The sequence below is a fragment of the Aulostomus chinensis genome, chromosome 17 (genome assembly GCF_037954235.1).
Source record: "Aulostomus chinensis isolate RoL2024-O1b breed Wild chromosome 17, RoL_Achi_v1.0, whole genome shotgun sequence".
Taxonomy (NCBI): domain Eukaryota; kingdom Metazoa; phylum Chordata; class Actinopteri; order Syngnathiformes; family Aulostomidae; genus Aulostomus; species Aulostomus chinensis.
In genome coordinates, this window is record NC_141336.1 from 18,125,358 (window position 1) to 18,138,212 (window position 12,855).

Below are 12,855 nucleotides of genomic sequence, written 5' to 3' on the forward strand. Positions count from 1 at the left end.
ATTTTACAATCAACATAAAGCCTAAATCTTGGTTCAGAATATTTTTTGGCTTCTCACATAAAAGGAAGCTATTATATACAGTATCTCTCTTCTTTTTGTGTCTTGGTGATGGACCATTTACAATCTTCCAAATGCTTTTTAGAGACACTGACTGCCACGGCCTTGTACTGAATAATACAGCTTTAGAGAGAGCAGGGGAATTTTCCTCGGGGCACACCTGTGCCCTGATAGTCTCATAAGCCCCAGGCAACACAAAGAAAGAAAGATGCTTTCTTGGTGAAAAGGATTAGGGAGGCATGAGGGGAGAAACAAATCAACAATGGCTTTTTTGTTGGGGTGTATTTGGTTTTGACCTTCAGACAGAGCCTCAATAAGTGCAGCACCGCACTTACAATCCTGATGACCCTGTACCTCTACATCGTATGCTGGCATGGAATGAATATATCATGTCGAACGATGACAGCGGAAAAATTATGACAGTTTCAGCCAAAAAGGGAGCAGAACTGTGACGGTGATGCCTCTCTACAACCGGCAGCACCAGCAGCAGTTTCTTTTTGTGCATTCAAAAAAAGAGAGGTGCTGCTGACATATACCTATAAATGTTTAAATGTCAGCATAACACTAGAGGGCCTGTCATGTTAACCATTAAATAAAGCACATCACTCAATCAGTATTTTTGCATTATGAAACGTAATTATTCAGTCTAGTAAACACTCCACCACAGCTTGAGCAAATATTTGTGGAGGTCCAGACCTGAAAGTTATCTCGGTATCTACCAAGTTCTTAACTTTGGTCAGCAGATAGTCCAGTTTGACAGCATGTTGTGGAGATGCTCGACACGCAGTGATGAACTTGACAGGGTAAGTGCTAAGGTTGCCAAGTCAGGCAGTCAGCAGGCAGACTTGTCGAATGAGGAGAGAGCTGACGGATGTTTTTGCTTCCGAAAATTCAGAGAAAAATCATGCAGGAATTATTGGTTGACTATTGACACAGATAAGGGGAAGATCAATTCGACATGTCCACACCAAGATTATCAGAGTGTATTCTTCTTTGAAATATAAATATTTCAAATGGCAAATCTCCTGAACAGCACTGCCTGTAGGGAGGTGGCAGTTCAGAGAAATCCTGCCTGTCCTTGTGTGTCACTTAAAAGCCCAAGGAAAAGCCTGTTTCCTTTTTTTTTTTTTTTTTTTGCTGATAGCACAAAGTGTCTCTATGAAGCTAATGCTTTATGTCAGATTCTATACTAACTAGCACATTAGAAGAGGGAATACACCTTTACTTTCCCCATAAAAGCAGTTTTCCTTTCCCACAGCTCGTGAGGTATTTGAGTATGGAAGCGGTTGAGACGCTGAGGTTCTTAGTAGGTGCGAGAGGTGTACTGTAGAATCCTCAACGATTCCCACTGTTTTCTTCATTTTATTATCTACACTTCAACAACAAGAAGAGCTAGACAAGAGAATTGATGGGAGGGTGGAGAGGATTGGGGGGAGGAGGTGTGTGTGTGTGTGTGTGTGTGTGTGTGTGTGTGTATTTGTGTGTGTGTGTGTGTGTTGGAGGGGGGGTGATAAGAAGGAAAACACAACAAAAACAGACAAGGAGTGCCAAGCTCTGAAAACTGGCATGCTGCAGTTGTATGTCAGTCACCTAGCAACAAGTCCTCCCCATCACTTACCCCCCGCTTCCCTGTCTCCTGCTGCGCTCTCTAATTCAACAAATCTGCTCAAAATGTATGGCTGCTCTTCTAACAAAACGCATTCTGTGCTGGGGGCTAAGGATGTGGGCCTCTGCTGAACACGCCACTCAGCTGCCCATTGACCACCGGGTCCTTTCTCTGCACACACTAAGGAGCAGGGGACAAAGACCCTGAAAGCAGGGGCAGCTCCACAGAGAAAACATTTGCTTGTAATTGTGTTTGACTGCATAATGAAAATGATGTTCTTTTTTAATTTGGGCTTGTTAAGGCCACACTATTTTCCTCTGGTCACCTGATTATTGTAAGGAAGCAACCTCTTACTTGCCCTATGGGGCACAGAGGGGGGAAATATTGAAAATGGCCCAAAAGACCCACCCTCTCTTTACTTTAACCCCTCTTGTGTTTCAAGTGTTCTCTAGCAAAAAACATAAATATGTAGTCCCTGTTCATTACAGGATGGGAGAGTGTGCTAGAATGAGTTTTTTCTTTCCATTTTCTCAAGAAAGTATAATGACTGCAAGGCGCACTCACACACACGCACACACACACACACAAAAAGGGACCGCTGCCATGCTTGCCCCGAGTTGTGAAGCATTGAGAAGGTGAGCATTCCTGGTGCTACTTCAGTGAAACGGACCATTAGCAGGAGTATCGGGCTGGCACCCAAAAGAGTGCTTCAATAGACGCATTCACATGCACTGAGAATTTGCACGTTTTATTTCCTGTTTTATTAATGTGAGTTTGGTACATTCATCCGGCTTCCTCCGTTTTCTCCTCCCTGCAGCACAGATGAGGGACATTAAGGTGAGCGTCTACTTTACTGTTATGTCCCTTCACTGATTTCTGTCACCTTAAATACTGTGTGTCAGAAGCTGATGTGTCTTTGAATTCTTCAAGGTTTCCTGTCAACCTCCCTCTGAATTGCTATTCACTGGTTTAATTGGTTTAAGTCAGGGTCCAATTTCCACAGTCCTCCCCAAGAAACCCCTTGATAAAGCATGAGTTTGCAGAGAGGTTACAGGTGAGGAGACACTGGGTTGACATCTGCACACTGATATTCAGGTGTATTCTTTAGGTGTCTGTCTTGGAGGCCTGGATGACGGACGGTTCCTGTCACCCTGACTGTGATCTGTGGCCTCCTCTGTAGATGCATGACGGGAGTCATTCATGATCCTGCCTCAAGTTATTGAATCTCACAACATTTATGGAATCCAATAAAGTATATGGACGAAGAGAATGTCCTCCATATCAGGCAACACTACTGCAGGCATTCCTGATTTGTTATCATGAATTTGAATTGGGCGCTGGATTCTATGGGTCTCACACTCATCTTTATATTGCAAAAGCACAACTCTACTTTTTTCAGTATACTTGGCTAAAATGAATACAGTTCCAATACATTTTACCTTCAAGGAGAATCAACATGAAGGTGGTTTTGGTGCTGTTACACCGTACATGTTACCGTTTTATCTTAAGCATTAATACCTGGAAATGATTCGGGCGTGAAATAATGCTGTACAACAGAACAGCATCCAGCTGAATACGCACCATGAAGGCAGTATTTATTGCAAGCTGAACTTAAATTTCGTTCAATAAACTGAGTGCATATTGTACATTTAGGAAACATTTACAGATAAATTCTGCACATGAGAATATCTGAGACAAATCTATTGAATTAAATCCCTGGAAAGGTAAAGTGCTTTATAACGTGGACAGAAAGATTCTGTGAAACCAATAAATCAGTTCATCTATGTCACCAAAAGGCATTAAATGGGTAGCTTAGCAAAAAATAATAGCAAAATATGCTTGGCATATCAAAGTGTTTCTCTTATTGAACAGGAGGATTTAACACACCATGGCGTTTCTTCCTGTTGGTGCATAGAATACGAGGTACAAAGCAAATTTCTGTCATCCAAACTTAGCCCACATTGTGAGAATGGAGCAGGTATAATAAAGGAGGATTGAGTCGTCTGAAGGGATCAGAAGGGACTGACTTTAAGTCTGAGGATCCTGTCAGGCTGGAGTGGCCAGAGGGCCTGCGCTAACACTCCCCTCACACTATAGATTAACAAGTTTCACCGCCACATTGACGAGATCTCTGTTCCATTTATTTGTTTTCCTCAAGTGTCAACAAGTAGAGCGTGTCTGTCTGTGGGTATTTTCAAGACTTTCACCATAAGGACCCCAACTTTGACACCAATTAAAGAGATTATGTCTTAAGATGAGAAGAAAACTATAGCTGTGTCTGACCATGGTGATTGCTTTTGACAAGGTCACAGTGTACCGTGCAACAGAGCACAACCTCAACAGGCAGCTGCTGAGTTTACTTACAAAAGCAAAAACATCCAAAATAGTCACTTAACAGACAGGAAATAGAAAAAGCATGAACTTTCAACCAACTATCCAAAATAGGAGGTCAGAAATGACAGAATCAGGAAAGGAGCGGAATACATCACAAGCAAAGTATGCGCTTTACTGAGCTTTGCTAGGTTACGTCAACACTTAAATGACTTCAAATACAAGATAATGTGCATTCCGGATTTTGAAAAAGTTTTTTTTTAATTTCTAATTAATTACACTCTTTAAATTATTCTTGTGGCATAAATAATTGAGTATAGATAATTTGGGTGGATTTGTGTCTTCAGAGTAACCGTCCCGCCCCCCCCCCCCCCCCATTATCATGAATGTTAAATTTTCTACGATTCTTAACTACATTATCCATCACATATTAGCTTGAAACAGCATAGCGCCATTACTTTAGAATACATACATTTCACATCGGAGTTACAAAATTTCAATGCCACTGAAACAAACAGATGACACACACACACACACATATATGTATATACATATATATTATATATGAATATACATGTGAACAAACGACATAGAAAAATGCTGATTCACACTTTCAGTTAAAACCCCTCCAGCAGGCCTCAACAAAGCCAAGCTGGCCTTTAGCATAAGCTCCTAGCTGAGGTTTTAACTCTCTGATGTCCTACCTGCTCGTGGAGGACAGCTTCTTCAGTGTGGTACCAACAGGCGGCGGCCTCCCTCCCTCCTCCCCCTCCCTGTTTCCTCCTCTCTCTCTCGTTTTTTTTTGCAGGTTTTCACGTTAATTGGCAGCAGTTGAACTGTGAGCCGTAAATCAAGAAGTGCAGAGTGTATTAATGAGTCGGACCACCCAGGAAAACTATTTTCTCTGCACTTTCGTAGCACACAATGTGACGATACTTGAGTCTGCCATGCTCTGAAAACCATGAATGAACCTTCACAAGAGCAGTGCTCCCCTGCTGCCATATTTCCAGCCGGCTCATGGTAACAGCAAGTAACTTACTGTTGAAAGTATTTCAAATATACAGTTGAAGTATTCTGAACAAAAACAGAGATCGTTTTATTGGGCAAAGTTTGAATTCTTGCTTGTTTTTTTTCCTGAACAAAGCAATAAGTTTGGTCAACAAACAGGCTGTGACAGCTTAAATTTGCTTCACTGGAGGAAAAAATAATAGAAAATGAATCAGGTAGCAAATATATAATTACACTAAAACAGCTAATGATGAAAAAAAAACAATGTAATATGCTGTGTAATGATTTTATTCTCTTTTCTCGAAATCTTTTGTTAAAATAACTTCCTGGTCTGGAGATTAAACTGAATATTTCACCAATAAAACCTTCATTTGTTTTAAAGTAATTTTTAATTTAAATCTTGCCAAAAAAAAATCCCTGTACATGCTTGTCAGAATATTCAACATGCCTCATGATTACCTCGGTAAAAGAAAATAAATAAAAAGGTGCACTTTTAAAAACCTGACTACATTTTCTGCTATAAATAAATGAGAGCAGATCCTCAACACTGACAGTAGTACTTAATTGTCTTCCATTATTAAATCTCACAAAGCTAGACCACTGGCGACTAAAATACCAAGGTTAATCTTGATTAAATGTCTTTCCAGGGTACAAAAAGCATATTTTACATAAAACATCCTTCAAAAGGATTCAGGAACAATGTTGGAAAAAAATTAATATATAAAATATTGCTGATGGCAAGGCCAAGAATCCCAATGAAAATCAAAGAGATTAAAGGGAAACTACTACAAATCAACATAGCACTAAAATGTCTTCATCTGCATTCCCATTATTCTCACACATAACAACACTGAAACTTTGAACTTTATTAGAATGAATTTTATATTAAATAAATGTGCATAAACATCATTACTGCAGCCATGATTCACTGTAAAAGACAACTGTCGTAGCCATTGACAAGCAGATTAATATGCTGTGTGCTGTTTAGATGCAAAAATGTCAAGTTCCATCTGGAGGAGCATAGATAAGACAACAGCGGGCCATGAAGTTGAATTTTCAACATTCAAATAAAACACATTCTATTCTTTAAAAATGTCTTAAAGTTTTATGTATCCTTGTCCAATAACCACATTTATTCACGAGAAAAGAAGAGCAATTAATTCCTATTTATAAATGCTTTTGCTCAGCCAGTATCCCTCTTCTGGCCGAGGAAATCCTCCAGCAGGCTGAATGCCTCTTGCCAGCGACTTTTGTTCCCTCACATTTACCCCACACACGCCAAACGTAACATCCTTCTGCCGAGGAACAAAATATTTCCTCCACACCTGTCAGTGAATTGTGTTGGTGGGTAAAGCATGGATGGGGAAATAACCCATGTCTTTATATACCCCAAAACAGTAGTTTCCTCAGACCAAGTGCTGAATGGCAAAGCCTTTTCACAAAAACAGCATAGAAGCAAGTGGCCAAATTACAGTAATCTACACGGACAAACACAAAAACATTCCCAGTTTGCACAAGAAAGTCATAAGATGCTTTAATGGCAGTTGCTGCAGTGGGTAAAAGGCCCACTTGTCCTTTGTGGCTGGTGGTTGAATGGTGGTGAATTTCTTGCCAACCCAGGCTGCCCCGCGTGAACTAACGCAGCTTTATTATACCAGAATACACAGGAGCAGTACAGGAAGTTATCCCTTCTCCAAACAACACTATTATTGTGCGTGTAAAAACTATATTTTGATGGTAAAATATTCCAATTTGTATCTTGCAATGTTGCTCTTTTTTTTTCAATACTGCTTTGTTTATTTGTTCATGAACGCGGTATAAATGTTAACTATGACAATAAAACATTTCGTGTAATCTAAATTCCAAACATTCGACAGCATCAAGCTTTTAAAAGCGTAACTTTGGCACCATTGGAGTTTGCAGCTCATTCCAGTGATGTGTGAGTTGGTACAGCTGGATGTGCAAATACAACACAAGCAGAGATTAAAAATTTAAATAATACAAACTCTTCATAGTGGTTCTTCTTCCCAAATGAAATCTCAAGTGTTGAGAGCACAAAACAGATAATATATATGTACCACAGCTTTGGAAATGTAGGAAAAATACAAGTCTTTTATATAAGCAACACATTTTTAAAAAGCACAAAGCGGGACCTTTGAGACTCAACTGGAATATGTATCGTCTTGTGAATTCAAAAGGCAAATTCTTTCCATTTTAATGACCTTTAACATCTTTGTGTAATGAGGATATAACATGAAAGGATGAAATGCTGAAGGCGAGGGATTGGAAAATGCAGATAAATTTGCTAGTGAATGAAGATCACTTGTTCTAACCATGACACGGTCGTGAATTCCAGTCATGCAAGCATTATTAAAAGGCTCCAAACAGGAGATGCAAACCCCACGGTGACCTTAACATTCAGAAAACCTACCTATACACACACAAAGACATGAAGAGACTGAAAGACGAGTGAGAAGTTACATATTGAGTATTTGGATGACTTGTTATCTTCTGAAAAATGTAAAGCTAATTAAGCTATTAACTTTACAGGGAATACTGTTTGGAATGAAAATACAGGGCCCAATTTTCACGTGTTCTGAATATCGTGTGGATTCAACGAATGGGAGTTTTTTTCACCAAGCATCACACAGATCTTTTCACACAATAATGTAGCAGTGATTAAATTTCCTGGACCTAAACAGAGCTCTAGGATTGTTTACTTACTCTCAATAAAGTGACTTTATGTACAAAATTATTTGATATATTGAGTGCGTGACAGTCTACTCTAGTCCCAATTGATGTAATGCGGCTTTAAACCCCATTCAATGAAAATTATACAAAAATCAAAAAACACATTTAACATTTAAACAAATGGCTTTACTTTACTTAACTAAGAAGCTAGACCTAATTAAAATGTTCAAATAAAATATAGCTGATCGATGACTGATGTTGAATAAATACAAAAAAAAAACAACTCAATGAATCCACTCTTTTTTCTGTAATAATCAATGTAAGAATTTACCAAATAAAAAGCGAATTATCTTTATTGCACGTCTTTTTAATAGCGCTAGAAACGCATATCACACCTGAAACATCGGGTCAAATAGTCTAAATATGTCTCACAATCTTATAATATTGCTGTTGTAAGCAAGAAATGTTACCAGTGAGGGAGCGGTGATGAAAAGGACAAAGACGTTCTTATCAAAGTCTTGCAGGAGGTTTTGTCAAGTGATTTATGAGGTCAAAAACGGAGTGTGAGGCTTAAAAAAAAAAAAAACGACATTATCCAAAGCCCGCATCATATTGCTCCACTTTCCCAGCTAACTCAGAAGACGTCTTTTACATTGCAATAAATAACGTGATACCACAGTTAATAACTTTCTGCAGTCCATCAGAACATTCAACTTTGTAAGCCACTATTCGTAAATTTGACTGAAAATATAGGTGGCCACCTTTAAATAAAAATGAAAAAGTAACATAAGCATGCCGCCATAATCTAATGGAAACCATTCCAACTCACCTAGGAAGTCCAGTCTTCCGGGGCTTTAATGGCGGCTCTTTACGGCTCCCCTTGGTAATAGTCGGTGAATGGTTCTCCTCCATGGTCAACAGGTGCGCTTATCTTCCGAAAAGGAACGATGCGGCCATTTGTTGAGGACACCGTGAGATGACCCGAAGCTAAGCTAACAGCAACTACAGTCTACATTTGCTAGCTTAGCGTTAGCTTAGCTGTTTGCCAAACACTACGGCAACTTCACACTTCGGTAGACGGTCAAATATCGCAGTTAGCATATATCAGTACAAACAACTACTATGTGTCTTGTGACTACAACATGACTCTTACAAATGTGTTGGTCAGTACATGACGTAATAAGAACTCAAACTAGTTTGCTTCATGCTCTGTTCACCTCCCGCCCCCAGGTGATCAACAGCTAAGGAACTTGATGTTGCTACATTAATTAGCAGTGCGCGGTCATGAGACGACGTGACCACCGAGATCAAGCACGTTCGTATGTACCGTCTTCTATCCCAGTACACTTCACTCGAACTTCTTGTGTTGCATTTAATGGTAATGGTAAGTTACAACTCTTTAGTTACTATATTCACACAAGAGATATCTGGATATATATATATATATATATATATATATATATATATATATATATATATATATATATATATATACACACACACACACATACATACACACATATACATATATATATATACACACACACATCTATATATGTGTATATATATACATATATATACACACATACATACACACACATTATATATAAGTCATATATATATACATACTTCTCCAACTGACTATCCTGCAAAGTGACAGAGCTTTGAAAGGAAACACAAACAAATAGAGCGTCAAACAGAAGTTGGTTTTATTTGAGGACATGTTGTTGCTAGCAATGTTCCCATCAGTCCCACAGGGCTCCAACATGGTCATTAGATTTCATAGTACAGTACAGCTCGGTTTTGGACTCGGAAGTGCTGCTTCTCAGGCTGACTTGTGGTTGAATACCTGCCCCTTGATCACTTTGGAGATTCCGCCTTCGAAAAAGCAACTTAGCACCATTGTTTCCCACATAATATTCATTTCAGGGTGGTGATGTGATGGCTAAAACACACACACACAACGGAGGTGTGTGATTCACCAGGAAACACTAAGGAAATGCTGCTCTAATTTCTTCTAAAGTCGCGCTGGCAGCAGGACACTGAAAAAGTCTGGCTTCATTGTGGTCTCAAAATGCCCGTCTGCTGATTTCAACATCATAAAAATAGAGATTCTATACATTGGCTAGAAGAAAGTCATGTTTTTTTCAGCAATAAACTGATGTCAAGAAAAGCTGCAGTTATGGAGAAACTTTTGCAAATAAATTGATAAAGCAGGTTCCTTTGAATTTAGATCTACAGTTCATAGTGTAGGGGAGTATGTTATTATGTCTATAACTTCAGCAGAAAAGATACTTAAGGAGCTTAACTGGTGATATGTTTTGAGTGGGGGGGGGGGATTTTTGGACATTAAATGTCAGAGCACCAAAAATGTCTTGAAAGAACATAAAATCATCTTTTCAACCCAGTACAGGGAATTGGGGATTTATAAACAGTACTGTGCAAAAAGGTTTGATACACTTTAAATGTTTCACAAAAACTAATCGTTGACTATAGACTATAGACTGTAGACTACATCTTTTTTTTTTAACAGAAAATATATTTTGGATTTCTGAACATTCCTTTTGCAAATAGTGAAATATGCTAGTGAGATGTCTTGATGCTGAAATTAAAAAGTGACTGATCACCAGCAGATTAAAAAAAGGAATAGTAAAACAATACAGGAGTTGTAGTCATATAGTGAAAGGCGAGGAACATGAGCAACAGCTATCTAAAGGAACAAAACTGCCCATTTAGAAAGGAGGGGTTTCTGGAGAACAGTTTCATTCAAAAAATAAAATCCCAGACAGAAAAGCGAAAGACACAAGATGGTCCCCTTGTGTCTACAGATGTGCGGTCCAGGTTCTTCTGCTGAAGAACAAAAAAATAGGCAGGAGAGTGAGGAGGAAATGCAGGGAAGGAAAATGAATTCAGCGCTTAAAAGACAAGCTATCAGTTCTTCAAACTCAGAAGGGTCCTGCAGCACCATCAGAGCCTGGACAGCCTGCAGAGGTCTGGTCAGAGGTGGTCTCGTGGAAATTTTGCAGCTGAAAAGCTGTTCCTCCGATGTGGGGAAAAAAGCAGCACAGTGATGAAGAAAATATGGCTGACATACGGAAAATGTTCCTTGTATGTTGCATGTCAGCAACTGGAGGAAGACATATGTTCAAAATTGCTGAGGTGGATTCTTATCCATCATGCAATACAATCAGGAAGGCGTCTAATCGCCCCAGGTTCATTCTGCAGGTTAGACAGTGGCCCCAAACACGAGGTCATCTTCATCCACAGGAAGAACGAGGCGTGTTGCACTGGAACACCACAGAACGCTGGTCTCAGCATCAGAGCATCCAAGGCAGAGACAGAACTACATGAGTTCCCTGAGATGCCGCGAGCTAACACCCTGCTCGATACACGAGAAAATGAGTGCAAGGAACATTAATTCCTTCATAATATTTGGATTTACGTAATTCCTGTTAGCAGGACTCTTATTCTTAAAATTATTTTCCAAAAAATTCCCCCTTAAAGCATTTTTCTTTCAAAAGTGGCTGTAACCGTTTGCACAGTACGGCAGTATAAATCCTATGTTGAATCATTTCTGGATTTATGTCTGTTTGGTCATAAGATGTTGCACAGTTCAGCTGCTGTCCAGAAACAACTCTTTCACAGCAGGTTATTATTAATATTCTGAATTCTCACAGTTGCCTCTCGTAGTTTACCTTTAGCTTTGGTTAAATTCATAGGTTTGCCTTGGATCTAACACAAGCTTTAATAACTCGGACGTCAACTAGGCAGGAGCGGCGACCAAAAACGAAAGCGAGTTTGCGACGTATCAAACCATTGATTGACCATCTAAACTACATTATGCACATCCTCTCTCCATACTATTTTCCGACTTTAATTTTTTGGGGGGAAAATCACACACTGTGATCAAAAACCTCCTATAAGAGAATGTGTAATTTACATGACATACACACAAGTAAGCTACATGATTCCGGACTGATCAAAATCCCACTGCTGCACAGTCTTTTACAGCATTCAAGTTAGTATTCAGGCCACCGTTTGGAATGTGACGCAATGGCAGAAAATAGGTGTTAAATGTAACAATGTGCGGATCAGTTGTTGTGATTTGGGCATATCAGATGTGTACAAGGATGGAGAAAAAATAAAGATGGTAATTATAGTGATGACTGTGGAAAAATCAACATCTCTTCATTAGTTCTTGTTTTAGCTGAAACCACGGAAGAAGAGGATGTCTGGGTCCTGGGGAGAAGAAGAGGAGGATTGGGATGAAGGTAGAAGAGATGAAGTCTGAGTGACGGCATGCCGGAGGAATGACTCAATCACCAGCAGCATGCAGAGGAGATGGAGCAGACAGTCCCATAGGTAAGAGAATCAATTAATAAATGTATTAAAACGCTTTTTGATGTTATATTTTCTACAAAGGGTAATAGGTTAAAGCCCACTGGATGGTCAGCAACATTTCAATCTCACCGCAGCCTCGTGACAGACAACCAAGCATGCTGGAGAAGAGAAAAAAATGTGCAGGTACAAAAGGAAAACAATTTGCTAACAGTCAAGTCGATACTTTTCACAGTAAAGGACAATGCTAGGTTTTACACGAACCGAGTTAGAAAGAAAGATCCTTGTATGGGTTGACAAAAGGCAGTGACAAAGGTACAGAAATACTGAACGCCTTCAGCAGAGCCTAGAGAAAGAAAAACACACCCACCCGAGAAAGCATTATAGATTACTGGGTAGTTAACCAAATGTCATTCAGAAAACCATCGAGTTTCATCTCATCTTTACTGTCTTCAGTCAAGATTGCTGTGTTTTGTTAAGACTTTGGCTTTTTGCAAGACAAACCTGTTACAAAGAGAGCTTATGTGCGCTAGGCAGTGCGACGTCTTTATGCTGTTCCAGGTTTGTTGGCATTAAGCTACATTTCTAGTCAAAGTCACTGTTTGTGAGTGGATTATTTTATCATCACCAAGCTAGATACAGTATGTTCTTATCTCATAATACCACTTTGTTCCTCAAGAGTTATCACTGTGTAAAGCATTCAGGATCCAAGGCGGCTCCTCTTCGAGGTGCCCAGAGGTCTGGGCCATATGTGGACTATAGAGTCCATCTCCTTAACTCTTCACATGCCAGGGATACTGAGATGATACCCAGGCTGCGGTGAG

General features: G+C 39.5%; 1 long non-coding RNA gene across 2 annotated transcripts in view; it reads right to left on the reverse strand.

Annotated features, from left to right (window-relative positions):
* LOC147246576 (uncharacterized) overlaps positions 1-8,993 on the reverse strand; it is a 49,918-nt gene extending 40,925 nt beyond the window's left edge. Inside the window, exons 1-2 of one of the 2 annotated variants that reach the window (XR_015109678.1) lie at positions 8,523-8,993; positions 4,699-4,830 (exon numbers count right to left, since the gene is read on the reverse strand). This is a non-coding gene — a long non-coding RNA (uncharacterized LOC147246576). The remainder of the gene's footprint in view (positions 1-4,698; positions 4,831-8,522) is intronic. The other variant, XR_015109679.1, reaches the window with a different exon arrangement.
* Between the last annotated feature and the right edge of the window lie 3,862 nt (positions 8,994-12,855).